This window comes from Lagopus leucura, unplaced genomic scaffold (genome assembly GCF_019238085.1).
Source record: "Lagopus leucura isolate 7727_CA_CO unplaced genomic scaffold, USGS_WTPT01 Super-Scaffold_100004, whole genome shotgun sequence".
Taxonomy (NCBI): domain Eukaryota; kingdom Metazoa; phylum Chordata; class Aves; order Galliformes; family Phasianidae; genus Lagopus; species Lagopus leucura.
In genome coordinates this window covers 45,081,758-45,096,639 of record NW_024962264.1, presented here as the reverse complement: position 1 = coordinate 45,096,639, position 14,882 = coordinate 45,081,758, and the positions used below count along the sequence as shown (strand labels likewise).

Below are 14,882 nucleotides of genomic sequence, written 5' to 3'. Positions count from 1 at the left end.
GGAGAAAGAACATAATCTCCTGTGAAACCAGAAATGTAAGCAGAACAAAACTCCTAATTTGAGAAAGACAGTAAAGACACAGTGAACAGTAAGATAATTTTATCTCTAATATTTAAAAATGCTTTAGAATGCTTGATTATGACTCAGGTTAAGAAGACTGTGATAAATAATGCTAATTTGTGACTTGTAATGGCACCAGATTTTTAGGGAGGTTAGATATGAAAGAGACAAATATTACTATTAACAGACTTCAAGCTGAAAACCGGAGCTGAAATTTGCCATGATGTTGGTATTTACTTAGCTTTATGTTTCAGGAAATGGTTTGTTTCACAGGTTCATTTTGGGATTTTCACATGCAGACTTTGTCTTCCATTGCAACACACATCCTCCTACGATGAGCTGTTACAGCAGCATCTTCATTCCAGATGGAGAGCTGGATGTGCAGTTCCATGTTATGGCCAGAAAACCTCTCCCAAGAGGACAGCTGTGTCTGAACTTCAGGGCTTTTCTGATAGCAGCCAGCTCCAGACTACCATTTCCTTTTGCACACACATGCCTGGTACCTCTCTTTCTCCTCTAAATCCTTTCTGTATGCCATGACTAAGTAATTTCTCACCCTACAGGCAGACTGAGTTCCTGGAGGCATTAGGCAGGTTTCACTCAGAGGGTGAGAGCAAATGGATGCCTGATGGTAATGTGGTGGAATTGCTGGGTTTTGGTGGGCATTTTTGTGTTGTTTGTTGTTGCTGTTGTGGTGCTTTTGTTTTCTTATTTTAATTTAAAAACAAACTAACTTTTTTTTTCCACTTTCATTTAGGGCCTACCCAAGACTTTGTAGTGATTTCAGTGAGAATTGGCTGGCTTGGCCCTCGGCCAGATCTGTCCTTCATAAAATCATCAGGTGAGAGATTTGCACATCAAAGGTTTACAGTGCTTTCTGCTCAATAGAAGCAGAAAAGCTCTGGACCACTCATCCTGAAGAGGTCTTTTTGTTATATTCCAGGAGTTTGTGAGCGCTACCATAAAACCAGATTATGTCCTCCTATGCTCATTTAGCCCATCTGGAGCAGAAGCTACCTGTCTCAATATCATTGCTGAAAAGGAAACAGCAGAAATCTGACAATCTTTCACATGCTGAAAAGGAAAGAGTAGTTTTCTTTCTATATTTTTGAGTTTCCTACCTGTATTTGTGAAGAAAATTAGGACTGAATATTACAACATTTCTAGAGCATTTCACAAAATAAAAATAAAGAAAACCCTGCTGAAACACGTGTCCTCCATATTCAGGTCACTAATAAATTTTAGTCTTCCCTTTCCTTCATCCTATTAGAGACACACAACAGTGACTTTCTCTGTGTATGGTTTTACCTCAAGCCTACCAGTGGTATGACCACAAGGACAGGAAGGATCATGTTGGTGTTCCAGTCCCACTGTATTCAGGACTAGGTACTCTGGATACTGCTGCTTCTGCTTCCCAATCCCCACCACCCTCCTCTGCCTTTTCACTTGCTCAGCTGGAATTTCCTCAGGCAATTTGAACAGGTAAGTATTTTCAGTTGAGATTATAGTGGTTACATGACACAGAGCTGTAGCATTCCACATACCCAAGATGAAGTAGTTTTAGAATTGTCATGCTTTACCCTAGTTTTACTCATTTGCTGGAGTACAATTAGATTTTCTAGAAAAAGTCTTAGGATTAAGAGAAATGTTTTATTTTAAGGATGTTGTTTTCACTTTGCTTAAGTATTGTCCTTAATGTTGCAAGCTGGCAACGCTCTTGGAAATCTTTGCTGAGAGAGGGTATCCTATAGCAATTAAGGTGTCTCGATGGAGCTCCATGAAATGCTTGAGGAAAATGGAGCAAAAATTGTGAAAGACTGAAATATTCATCTCCCACCATCTGCTACACAGGATATATGTTATTTTACTCTTTTTATGTCTGTAATCTCTCTGCGTATAGCAATTTAGAGCTCTGCTCTGTTTTAAAATTGAAAGGTAAAACTTCTCTTCACACTCCATTTACCGGCCAGATGGAGCTACAGTGCCTGTTCCTACTCATTTGCAAGAGTTCGAAGGGAAGAATGTTGGACAGCACACCCATTTAGCTTCTTTATGTAAAAATGTTGATAGGAAACAAGGGGAAAACGGCTGTAAAAGTCTTATTTAAAAAGCAAAAGACGTCTTATGAATGAGAGCCTCTCTCCTTAGCTTCAGTTCAAAAACACCTTCTCAAGGCCAACATTTCTTGCTGAAAAAAGATCTTAGCAACCAACCAGAGGATGCTGTGTGGACTCATAGTGTCATTCACACCGCGGGTGGGACGTTGCAACAGAGCCACAGACTCAAAATCTGGGCAGAAATATCATTAGAATGCAATAATAGGACATCACACAACAATCATGGAAAAAGAAAGTGCGTAACAGCTGAACATAAATCATAGTTAATTGAAGCATCATTATAGAAACTATTGAGACTCACATATTAAAAATGCAACTATGTTTTCTTGCTCTCTTCTTTCTAATGGATTTTTTTATTGCAGTTTTTATTTTTAAAGGGCACACTTGGTACTCTAACTACTTTACATTTTGTAGTGTCTTTTGTTGTTTTTTTTTCTGCCTATACTTATTTCATTTTCCTTTGTCCACTGTTTTTAAACCACTTTTTGAGAGTGTGCTAATTCAATGTCAACAAGAGGTAATTCAAGTGAAGACTGTTTCTGTCATTTTATCATCAATATTGCCAAAATCCTGTTTAAAATAGTCTCTTCAAAAATCTATTAAAAAAAAAAAAAAAAAATTCATTTGTAACTCAAATGCTAGCTAAAGATAGTAACAGGCTGCTTTTTTGGCTAATCTGCCAGCCAAAAGCACAGCTTACCAGGTCCTCTTCAAGTAAGTAGTTTTAATAACTTTAATAACCCTTTTGGATTAATTTTTTGCCTTTCTCTCCCTGATTACAGGAAGATCTGCTCTGTTTTGATGTGCGTAACAACCAGCTTTAAGTAAACACCTCCTGTCCAGCCTACGCTTCCTCCTTCCATGGTGTACACTGAGCTGTCAGCTGCGGCTGCAGTCTTACACAGGACAGGAACATGTCCTACACCCTGGATGAGTCCCACACTTTGGATGAGTCCCCACATTCTGGGTGAGGTCCTGGAGGTGCTGAACCAAGGCCACTGGTGAGTGTTATCCAACAGAAGATGAGATGACACCTTTCTGAGGGTAGAGGAGACCAACAACAATCTTGCTGTCCTTCCTCCCCTCCAAGTGGTGAAACTTTGATCTTGTCTTAGTTGAGTCAGTGCCAGAGGCTCTGCTCACTGCTGTTAGCTGCTTGTAGAGATGGGGGAAACTCATGCCAAAGAAGGTACACAGGCATGAATTGCAGACATAATGCTGGCTGTGAAGCCAGTGATGTCTCACATTGCTCTAGACATCTCTTAGAGGTACTGGAGGGAAAATTACACCAAATACAAATCTTCAGATGCTCATACCACAGTTGGTATGGGACATAGGCAGACTTCCAAGCTCCCTCTCCTCTCTGAAGAAGTAAATCCATGCAGAATGAGGACTACAGTAACTATTAGAATTTCTTTCATCAGCTAAGGAAAATACAGTTGACAAATCCTCTCTATTTTTCCCTTGCTTTAGAGGAAAAAGCATAGTGAGAAACTTTTTCTTTAAAAAGTGTCAGTTATCTTCAAACACAGCTTTTCTTTTTTTAAATTTACCTCTTCACTGCTATCATAAGATGCAGGAAAAATCCACTTCAGAATGCCTTGGCTTGCTAAAGACAGCCTTTTGAACTAAACCACCACATGTTCAGGAGGAAAAGTAAAGCTGTCATGGAACATGTCCCACAGACTCATAAAAAATTGTACTCATTAACAAAGATTAAAAAAAAAAAAGCTGAAGTGTGACATTTACAAGAAGGAAAAAAAGTGCCAAGAGTAGTTCAGATCTTAAGGAAAAACCGTAAGAGCAGAAAGACCATGAATGGTATTTTTTCAGCTTTCTGAAGAAAAAAATCCTGAAGTATCTGTTCCTTGAAAAGTCTCTAACTTAAGTAAGTACAGAAGAGATTCCTGGGAGGAGGAAGAATTCTGGGAGCAGCTGTAGGTTACACTTCCACCAGAGCTGGTGCAGAGGACATCCTCCTCTCCAGCCCCAGCTCACCCATCACCAGAGAGTACAAGTGAGTCACAGCTGTATTGCATTTCAGTTATGGAAGGGGAAGAATAGTGTTTGGCCTATGCATGGAAAATGTCAGCTGTGTAGCACAGTACCAGCAAGGTGGTACAGCACAAACGTACACTACAAAACCATCCCAGCTTCTTTCAGTCTGGTTTCTTGTCCATGCTTCCTCAGAGAGACAAAGTGCCACCTTTCTGCCAAGGGTGATACAGCTCAGATGTCTCTTGCCTTACGGATACAAGGCGGTAATTTCCCTACCCCAAGGAAGACTTTGAGGTGTAGCATTGCTTGGCTTCTCATACAGAATAGCTTTACATGACCACCACACCTAGGAGAGACTTAAGCCACACTTTATATAGGCATCCCAGATTCTTCAGTGTCTTTGGCATCTTTACAAAGTAACTAATAAAAGCACTGGCAAAACTGAAGGCAAATGGCAGCCACAAAGTTTGGAGGAAACACGGCTACAGTTTTCAGAAGGGGAATGACTTTTCCTTCTCACTGTATTTCCTGTGAGATCCTGCTCCATAACCAAGCACTAAATCTCAATGTAATTGCATTTCTTTCTTTTTTTTTTTTTTTTTTTTTCCTCCCGACTGTGGCAAAACTTAGCTTAAATTAGCTTGGATAGTGTTACCTGAATTTATATTTCATTGCCCAAGTTAGTCTGAATGCTACATGGGATAGAAGAAAGCCATATGTAATAGTGGAAAACATAGTAATTTGTGTTAGAGATTTTTCTAGAAGTGGGAGTTCATTCATGAAGCCAAGAAATAGAGCTCAGACTGTACATGTACGTATAGGGAAATAATAACAAAACAGGGAAAGCATTTTAAGGAGCCAATGATTGTGCTCGAAGGATGCATGTGAATTCTGTGATTCTGTGTAATACAGATAATCTACATTTGGGAGACAAGTCTTGATTTGAAATCGATTTGCAAAGGCTGCACAGAAGGTTGCAGGCACCCAGGTTTGTAAAATGGGTAAGAAATATCCAGACTCACATTATTCTGGATCATGAAAATCAGCTTACTTCACACGAAGAACAGCAAGTAGCCTGTGTACAACATTTTACCGAGATGTGACAAAGCAGTGCAAATGGTGTGAGATGTGAGCATACGCTGAAACTACTCCTCACATTCTTCTCTCCCCACCACACAGAGGGCAATTGGAATTTACAATTTACAACTGGCAGACTGCTTACATGTTCTCCCAGTCTGTTAACCGTTGTCTTGATTTGTACTGTTTTTCCTAACATCTCCGTTCCCTCACTAGGCTTTGTTGTGGGCAAGGTTATGTACTTGGCAAGGCTTCCCATATGGAATGGTTTAATAGCTCTAGGATATCAATGCAATCACTGGGGGCTGCAACAGATGGGGCTTGGTCGGACAAGGAGCCAGTTATCGTGGGTGTTTTTACAATTGTTTTATGCAGATCTTCTATCACCATGTGGAGGTAAAGCAGATGAGAAATCTTCAGGGATGGAGAGGCTAGCTAGCATTGATGTGCTGGTTGAAAGAAATAGCAAATAACTAAGAGCAAACTTTTAATGAATAACCTTCATGGCTGCATTTGTGTTTCCATTATTGACCAGCCTGCAAGCTCTGCTAAGCCGCTGATCTTGCTATCAGCCAAGGGTGGCCACTAAATCTCCAGGCTGTGGCTGACTCTGCCAGTCAGGCAGGGACAAGCACTCCTTCTCCTTCAGCTTTTTCAGTGCCGGGTCCACTTTCTCCATCCAACTCCACCCCAGGAAATTCAACTATGTTATGTAAGAACATGCATCTTCATGTCAGTATGTGGTCAGAGAAATGTGTCTATATCACAGCTCCAAACCCCAAGTGAAAGTACTGCCTCCTCAATTACAGTTTGCACTCTTTAAAAGCAGTTGGAAATTGTTCGCTGTTTGCAGGCATGTTTCAGTCACTTTCTAGGGGCAGGTCAGGCTCTGGCTTGCTCTGTAGGGAAGAGGCTATTTATGGGACTTCAGACTGTATTTCTCTATGGGAAACTGCTATCCCCTATCCCCAGCTGCAAAACCACACACAGAGAGAGGCAGAAGGTAGCAACAAGCACTGCTGAAAATTGCCCTGCTGGGATGAAGTCACCCCACAACTTCTGATTTTCATGGTAGGCTGGTAGGGCATGACAGGCAACAGCAGTCAGAGAGTGGGGGACTATCCTGAATAAATAGGGAGGCAATGTGAAATGGGAATGCTGGAGCCCTCCCCAGCTCAGTGCAGAGGAAAGCCTACCTTCTGCCCTTCCACAGATTCAGCTTATCTCAAATATAATGGAGCCACAGATCTCCTGCTTATGGGGTCAAAGAGCAAAGGAGAGGGCAGAGACTGGACCAGTAACAAAACAAAAATCAACTGGAACAAAGAAGGGCATTTAGATGAGGGAAAGAAGAAGGAACTGTGTAAAAGCAATGGCATTTCTGATGGAACAAAAAGCATATTTGCTAAAAGCCAAGCACTGGATCCAGAAAGGAGATTTGAATCATCCCTTTGGATCTATTCCACTTTTAATAAAACATTAACTATTCATTGAGAACACACGTGTGTGTATGAATCAGTAGCCTGGTGGGTCTCCTTCAGATAGATGTGAGTTCCTGAGCACCAGTCTCTCTTCTATTAAATGTTAATTGTTTATACAAAGTCGAACAACTTCAAGAGGAGAGACTGAGAGCCTCCTGATTGCCTGCATGGGTGAAGTAGTGACAGGAGACCCAGGGAAGTTCCTCAGCTGATCCATCACTCACTGCAGAGTACACACATACCTCTTCCTTCATTTTTCTTCAAAGTTCTCCAAGAAGAAATATATGTTGTTGTTTTTTGTTGTTGTTGTTGCTGCTGTTAGAAAAGTTTAGAAGACAGAATCTAAAAAACAGTGCTCTCCAGCTTTAACTTTTGGATTTTTCCAGCTGCAAAGCAGCCCCAGCCCTGATCCAGGGAAAGGAGCTCTTTCCAGCTCCAGCTCTCCCTGTGGTCCCCCTCTGCTGCCCCATACCTGCAAGAACATTTGTGTTCTCACTTGTAACATGACTAACTGACTGTATACAGTATGGCAATGATGGAATTTGTGCAAGCACTGCTGAAAGCAACACTGCTAATGATAGCAGGGAATGACTCCTCATAACAGTCAGCCACCTCAATCAAGATTTGCTATGGCCATGAACTCCAGAGATAGCAAGCACGCTTTGATTAAACACTATTTAAAAAGAACAGAGCAGAGAGTTGAGAAGGAACTAAGTGTGACAGCCCCAGGAGTGGAAGACATGGACCCAAGAAGTGGGAACCACTGTTGTTGCTCCCATGGGAGACTTGACTTCCAGCACATAGGTGACCTCAAAGTCCCCAGCCCTTAGGAAACCACACTGCACTTGACCATTCCCACCTGCTTTGCAAAGAATTGTATAGGCACCTCAGAGAGACAGGACTGCACTGACATAGCTTAGATACTGACTTGAAGGTTGCAGGTTCACAGGAACAGGCAGGGGCAACAAGACCATGCAGATTATTGGCAGACCGAGATGAAAAGCACCAGATGGACTGGTTTCCTGTTGTATTGGAGCTCTTCCCCCCACACTGCACAGTACCAGTGTCATCTGGATGCTTCACATTCCTTTCCTATTCAGCAAATTCAACATTGTGAGTCATCCAAGTGGACAGCTGAGCTAGATTAAATGCATGGCATGCCTTGCTAAGATAATTAAAAAATTAGTAGAAAGAAGCTTACACCAGGCCCAAGGAATTGCCCAGCGCAGCTTGGCTACACTGAAAGCAGCAGCAATTTCCACACAAATCATTGTGCTGGAAGGCCTCCATTAGTCTTGAGCAAATCAAACCCAGGCAGCAACAGCACAGGAGATATAGCAACAGAAGTATTTTGAGGATTGAGCTCTTCCTAGAAAACAGTTTTCGTTCCTTCAGTTACTGTCTTCTATGGGAATGACAGATGTGCTTGATGAGTATATGTCTCTAAAAATTTTTCTGAACGAAAGCAGGCTTAAACCTGCTTTGACTTGGAACAGAACCAGTGCAGGGCTGAGGTTGATAAGGAACTCTGAGATCATCTGCCCCAACTTCCCCAATACAGGGACACACAGAGCAGGTGCCAAGCCCATGTCTGATGGCTTTTGGGTATCTCCAAGGAGGAGTCTCCACAGCCTCTGAACAACTTGTGCCAGTGCTCTGTCACCCACACAGTGTTTCCTGATGATCAGGAACATGCTGCTGAGATTTATTTGGGACCAAAAATTCTAGCACTAAGAGCAAACTACCGTAATGAATTTTCCCAGATTTCAGAACTAGACTGGAACATTTGCAAGAATTGATGAGAAAACACCAGTCTGACAACACTGAGAAATACAGGCTGAGCCAGTTCTGTGACTGTCTACTTCAGACACATACTAAACAGAACAAAAGCACATGAAAGAAAACAGAAGTTATATACAGACTCCAAATATCCATCAATGCACACATTCTACAATTCTATATACAGGAACACAAATAGTGCATGTGTATATGGGATATATACATATTGATATGTCTTCTCCCATCTTTCTCTTCTACAGCAAAAGCAAAAGCAGCTCCTTTCTCCAAAGCAAGAGACCTTTGTTTAGAGGAAATGGAGCAGACTTAGCAGTCTGGCTAAGTCTCAGGCACTTGTGTAAAATTACACAGATGCTACACAAAAAAATCTTTAAGGAAAATAAAATATTTGCAATTAAGTAATGGATTACACTTGTATAAAAACAGAATACTCAAAACAAACCCTAAAAAACATATCAAAGTACATCTAATTTATTCATAGCATCCGAGGAAAGCTGCAATTACTATACAGAAAAACAAAAAAATCCAGGTTCCTTGGAAGCTGACTGCTAAAATCATTAAGGCTTCCTGGAATAACAACATATTCCCTTGTGCTTTAGCTAGACCTGTCAACAACAGGAGCCCTGAGGAATCTCCCATGCTTGCTGGTTACCACTCGTCTTCAGGGTGCTTACATCATGTCGCAATGCTCATCCCTAAGCCAAGAACAGCTGGCGGTACTTCCTCTGGAGCCCACCAGGACTGCTCCTGAAACGACCCCACAGCTGCAGGGGGCAGATGGGCAGCTGCATGAGGTAGCTGTCTTGGGCATATGGGCCTCTCCTTGGGACATGGTTATCCCTCTGTCTCCTTCTCCCTGTTGGATATGTTCACTTCTTCTTTGTCTTAATGCACTCTCTCCTTCTAAACGTCCTCTGTCTCTCATTTACCATCTTTGCTCATGTATCTGACATCTCCATTTACTTCCACTTCCCTCTCATCCACAGCCACCCAAGCCAATCACCTCCCCTGTGGAGGGAGGGAATGGATCAGGCCCAGCAAGATACTTGCACATTGCAGAACATGCACACAGCCAGGGAAACAGTTGAAACATGAGATAATTCACAAAAATCAAACACTTGAGGGCTCTGTGTCAGCACAGTTGGCCTAGACCTGACTGAGTGTTTGCATTTACACTTGCAGAGCTGTTTCAACACACCTGGGTGATGACCTCTTTGTAATGCTATGCATTTCTTATAGTCATTAAGAAATGCATGCAAAGTATTAATTCATGTAATAAAAATTTAATTATCTGAATTAATGAATTGTAATTAATTATAATTAAATGCAATAACATTTAAATTAAAATATTAATATAACATTTTAATTAAAATGTTAATTCTAACCAAGCAAAAAAACCGCCTTAATATTTTCAAGTACATTTTATTTTTGTTTTATAGGTTTCAGAAACATTGGCCAAAAGACTCTCTTAGAAGGTTATGTTTACGAACTGAAAGATAAGAGAAAGTGCTCAACAGTTTTATTTATTCTTAAATCTTCCTAGGACAATGACTTGAATGGAAATGTAACCTTATGGTTTTTTAATAAAAACGAACATCTGCAAATTATTTTTCTAACTGCTGAATTGATTCGATTGCAACCTCATTCTAAATGTTATTTTTGTTAGTAAAAGTACGAGGACAGAGCATTGTCTTTGGGTAATGGTACCCTCTATATTGTTTTCCTACTATCTTTTAGGGAAGAAAAAACATCATAGCAACCATTTCAGTAGACCTCTTGGATATTTGACTGATGCTAAGCAGTCATGTGTTGATCTTCTGAAGCACAAGCTGTGGATGAAGTTGCAGAAGAATGAGGGAACCAACCTTGCAAACACTTTTCAGAACAACTTGGATCCACTACTAAATCTAAGCTTATGAGACGGGTCCTATCTTTACAATGAGATAAGGTAGGTAAATGCAGGCTAAGTAAATTTTTATTCGTGAACAATTTTGAAACAACTTTGAGCAAGTTAACACAGTCAAAGCAAATGTTTTTCATCTCCACAGATTTTTGCTTTTGAGAGAATATTTCCCTCCTGTTCAGCTGGTTCTAGGGAGAAACAGAGAGCATTCTGCTCTTGGCTTTGCCTCTATACTGTCACAAGGCTCTCAGGACAGAAAATTAGAAATAATATTTATATCTTAGAAATGAGAATCTGACTCCAGTGGTCCAAAGCCTGGCAGTAATGTCTGAAAAAATCAGGCATATAATCTGTTTGAGAGGGTTTGGTTTCAGATGCTGAAAGATGAACACATGATTGACTGACTGAAATTACTTTTGCCTGTAAGCACAAAGGAGGATAACATTATTGTCCAATTTTTGAGCTACTTTACTGGCACTTCACAAATCAAGTGGTCACACAGGTGTAAAGTAAGGAAGAACTAGAAATAACATGCGAATTTACGGTTAGGATCTTTTGGTGTTAGGATCTCATGATGTATTTTTCTAGAAGCTTTTCATAGTCTAGGCAACAAGACTATATATATACATGATTAAGAACAAGTTTGTGTTGACATAAAATATATTCATCCTAAGCAGTCACAATATGCAAGCAATGGGCAGACAGTGGGCAATGAAAGAAATAACAGAAAAGGAAGCAAAGAAAAGCCTTTCTCAACAGTGATACTTCTTACATGGAAAGCACATTGCTTACCTACAAACAGAAATCTGGCAGCACACAGATCTCTAAGCCAAACATTTGAATCTTTAACTAATAATCACTCAACCAGGACTTTGTGTAAGCTTCTTTTCTCTGTTCCTGGCTTTTATCTGTTGTTGTGTCTTTGTGTGAATACATGCATGCATATATGGACTAACTGTATTATAGCGTTCTCAGCTCTTTCTATTGGCTTTGAAAACAAATGTATCTTCATTTTGGGATGGTTGTCACACGCATTGTCTTCACTTTTTGTCATAGGCATAAAGAAAGCAGGTAGCCAGGAAAGCAGGTTGTGCAAATTTTAGAAAGATGCGTGTTACACACAGCCAGCTCCTACTATGCTATATTGAATCAGGAAGCCTGGTAACACACTTTCTCCCAAAGAAAGATGTAAAACACTTAAACAGTTGTGGGTTTTTTTCCTTCCAAGGCTGACTTTAGACATAAATGAAAGCAGCATTGGGTTGTTTCCACCCCTAAAAGAAGAGTGGCTTGTGCTGGCCTGCCAGATCTGCTCATATAGGCTCACATAGAGAGATCCAGGGATCTCTATCTGAACTCTCTGAAATACACCAAAGATTAACACTCAACCTGTAAAAACAGGAGCAAAACAACATCATTTCCCTGAAGCCTTAGCAGGATCTATAGTTGCAACCGGCAAAGACTTGTGCTAATGTGAAACAGCACAGGGAACTGATTTAACAAGTAAATTAAGTATTTTCTACACCTTGTATATATGCGAGTCTCTTTCCCCCAGGCAATGCTGTCAATGAATGCAATTGCAGTTCTGTCATGGCAGCCTCACATTCAAAAGGACCTTTGTCAGGGAGAAAATGTTAGGGTTTTCGGGCAAACTGTAACAGCAGGTCAGTGCCTGCGAGCCCTCAGACTAATTACTGGCAAAACAGCATTTGAAGATTTAGCTCTAGTTTGCACTTTGCTTGTTCTCTGCCCATTAGTAAGTAGCTAAATAGAGTTAATAGGCGACTTGCAAGGTCGCTACAATAACTTTTGCAACAAAGTCTGGTGAATTCTTGCACATGGCACCAAATGAATGAACCTGACTGCTGTGAAGTGTACAGCTTCAGCTCCTTCGCACAGCTTCTCAGATTCTCTCTGTGCAGAACTACATATTGAACTACATATGTTGAGCCCCACGGCTCAACAGTCAATATTCATTTGAAATGCTTTGCATTTAGGACTTGAACTTTGAGGTGAAAACAGGTAGGCTAGAGAGAGAAAAATACTGACTTTTGCTAATAATTAGGAGCTGATATTTTCCCCCCAAATTTATGCATTTGAAACCAATCATTGTTCAGCAATACAACCATGCTCCATGAGATTTCTTTCTACAAACACTCAGATATCTCAGGTTAATATTTTCAGCACTTCTCTCTGGTGCACACGGATTTGTCAGGAAAAAAATGTAAACTGTGATTCCTACATGGCTAGTAGCTGCGTTAACCAATTCAACCAGCGTCATAATTATGCAATTAGTAATCTATTGTGCTTGAGTCAGTCCCAAATAATGTGACAATTTGTAGCTTGTTTGGGTAGTTTGCATAATTAACCCAACACATGTTTTAAATTTTATCTTTTCTCATGAAGTTGCAACAATCTGTAAACGAATAATTTCTGAATGAAGACCAAAAATTCTCAAATATTTTATTAAATCGTTGGCAGAAAATTCTCACAAAAAATCAACAGAGGGGAAAAAATCACCCTGGCTTTGCCTGTATCAGTCTCTAAAGTAGTCAAAACCTCCCAGTAAAGAGATGTTGAAGTCACAAAGAAAATGTTGGCAAATGGCTCTGCAGAGGTGGCATGAAACATTACCAATTATTTAAAGAAGAAAATGTTCATCTATGGATATAATCAGATATTAAGTATTTTTTTCCCCATTTATTAATTTATTTGTTTGTTTATTTTTATTTCTAAAGGAAATAGCAGAACTACAAGAAGCACCAGGAAATGGGATGAAGATTTATCAAATCATGAAAGACATAGGGAAAGCAAACACAGGATGATTATTCCCTTTTCCTTAGCACAGATGAAGTAGTCAGGAATCAATCAAGTTACCAAGGAGCAGGCTTAAATTCACCACAAGGAAATACATTTCCAACCACTCCAAATGGTCCAAAGCCCACCTTGATTATAAAAAAAAAAAAATTAAATGATCAGTGCCACAATGTTTTAATCTTCTATTTTACTTAAACATAACAGATGATATGCAACTTGTGGCTCAGGTTTTCCAAACCTGGAGAGGTTCCTGAAAGTCTTTCAGGTACTCCATGCACTATTGCTTTTACCCTTCCAATGGTTTTCGGTACTGCCCATATCAGAACATAAGGTATCAGGCTGTATGGACCATTATGGAGAGCTCTTGAGAGTGACAGCCCTGATGTAGGCACTGTTATAATTAAAGGCTTTAGCAGTAGAACTTACCCTGTCTGGAGAAGAATACAAAGCCAAGCTAACACGGAGACCTCAGAGCTGCATCTCCAGTAGAGCTATTCCTCACAATGTTGCTGAAAGAGTTTTATAGCATAGACTTAGTCCATGTTTCCATGGTCATGGTAATGTGAAAGAACTACCAATTAATGTAAGCTGGCATCCATATATTCAGAAGAGAGTTGACCTACAAGCCTGTCCTTTCCTTATAAGTGAGTTCATCCAAAATAAGAACAGAAACAGTATTATGCATTTCTAAGTGATCACAACTAACATTTCATATGTGGAACTCGTCATTCCCTAACTATTTGATCAGACTTGAAAAAGAGCTTGAGCTCAAATAAAAATCCATTCAGTCCATTTGTTCTACAGACAACAGCCACCAGCCATGAATTAAGTTTGTGAGCTCTAACTGAAGTCCTTTATTTAAATAAGCCATGAAACACATTCTCCAAACCACAGGAGCAGTCACATAGGAATCAAACATGCTTGCTCCTACACTACCACAGCAGCCTGTTTTTGCCTGCAGACTCCTTTGTGCAATGAGAGAAGTCTGCACAAGAGAGAAGTGGCTATGCTTGCACATGTGTACCTTGTTCTCCAAAATATTAGAACTAACCACATGGTTTTGTGGTGAACTCTGTAGAGTTAATTGGAAATAAAAAGACTGAGCCTCTCTCAAGACCTTCTAGGAAGTTCTTCATTTAAAATGTCTTATTTTGTTGTTTACTTAAAGAGCTTTTAAGAAGATACTGCCTTATCTGAAAGAGCTTGATAATGAAAGTTCTTTTAACCAATTCCTTCAATCAGCTGCAAACATATTCTAGCTTATCTAGTCAATGGATTCCACATTTGGGTTGCAAAACCCAGTGCCGAAATGTAAAAAAATAACAATAATTTAAAAAAAATCAATGCACCATATAAAAAGTATCTCAGGAGCAAGGTAAGCAGCTCATGAATGCTGAAGACTGTCATGCACCATATGGTACGGTTCTTTAAGTCTGCACAGAGCACTTACGTAGTGTTGGTTAATCTCCAAAGTGCAATATAAAAGCAAAGTTGTCCAGGTGCTGCCAGGCACAGTAAGGAAAGCAGCAGCCAGAGACCTTGCTCACAGGCATACATACACATCAATGTCAGTGCTGCCCTGGTTTCTTCCTGCCAGCCTTCATAATTCCACTATTTTCCTCATACAGGATG

The 14,882-nt window shown here is 40.2% G+C and overlaps 1 protein-coding gene across 3 annotated transcripts in view; it reads right to left on the bottom strand.

Annotated features, from left to right (window-relative positions):
* The window catches only part of LNX1 (ligand of numb-protein X 1), a 103,814-nt gene extending 89,959 nt beyond the window's left edge, over positions 1 to 13,855 (bottom strand). For 2 of the 3 annotated variants that reach the window (XM_042870432.1, XM_042870431.1), the window contains exon 1: positions 13,677 to 13,855. The gene's annotated coding sequence lies outside the window, so the exon portion shown is untranslated. The remainder of the gene's footprint in view (positions 1 to 13,676) is intronic. The other variant, XM_042870433.1, reaches the window with a different exon arrangement.
* Positions 13,856 to 14,882: the final 1,027 nt, after the last annotated feature.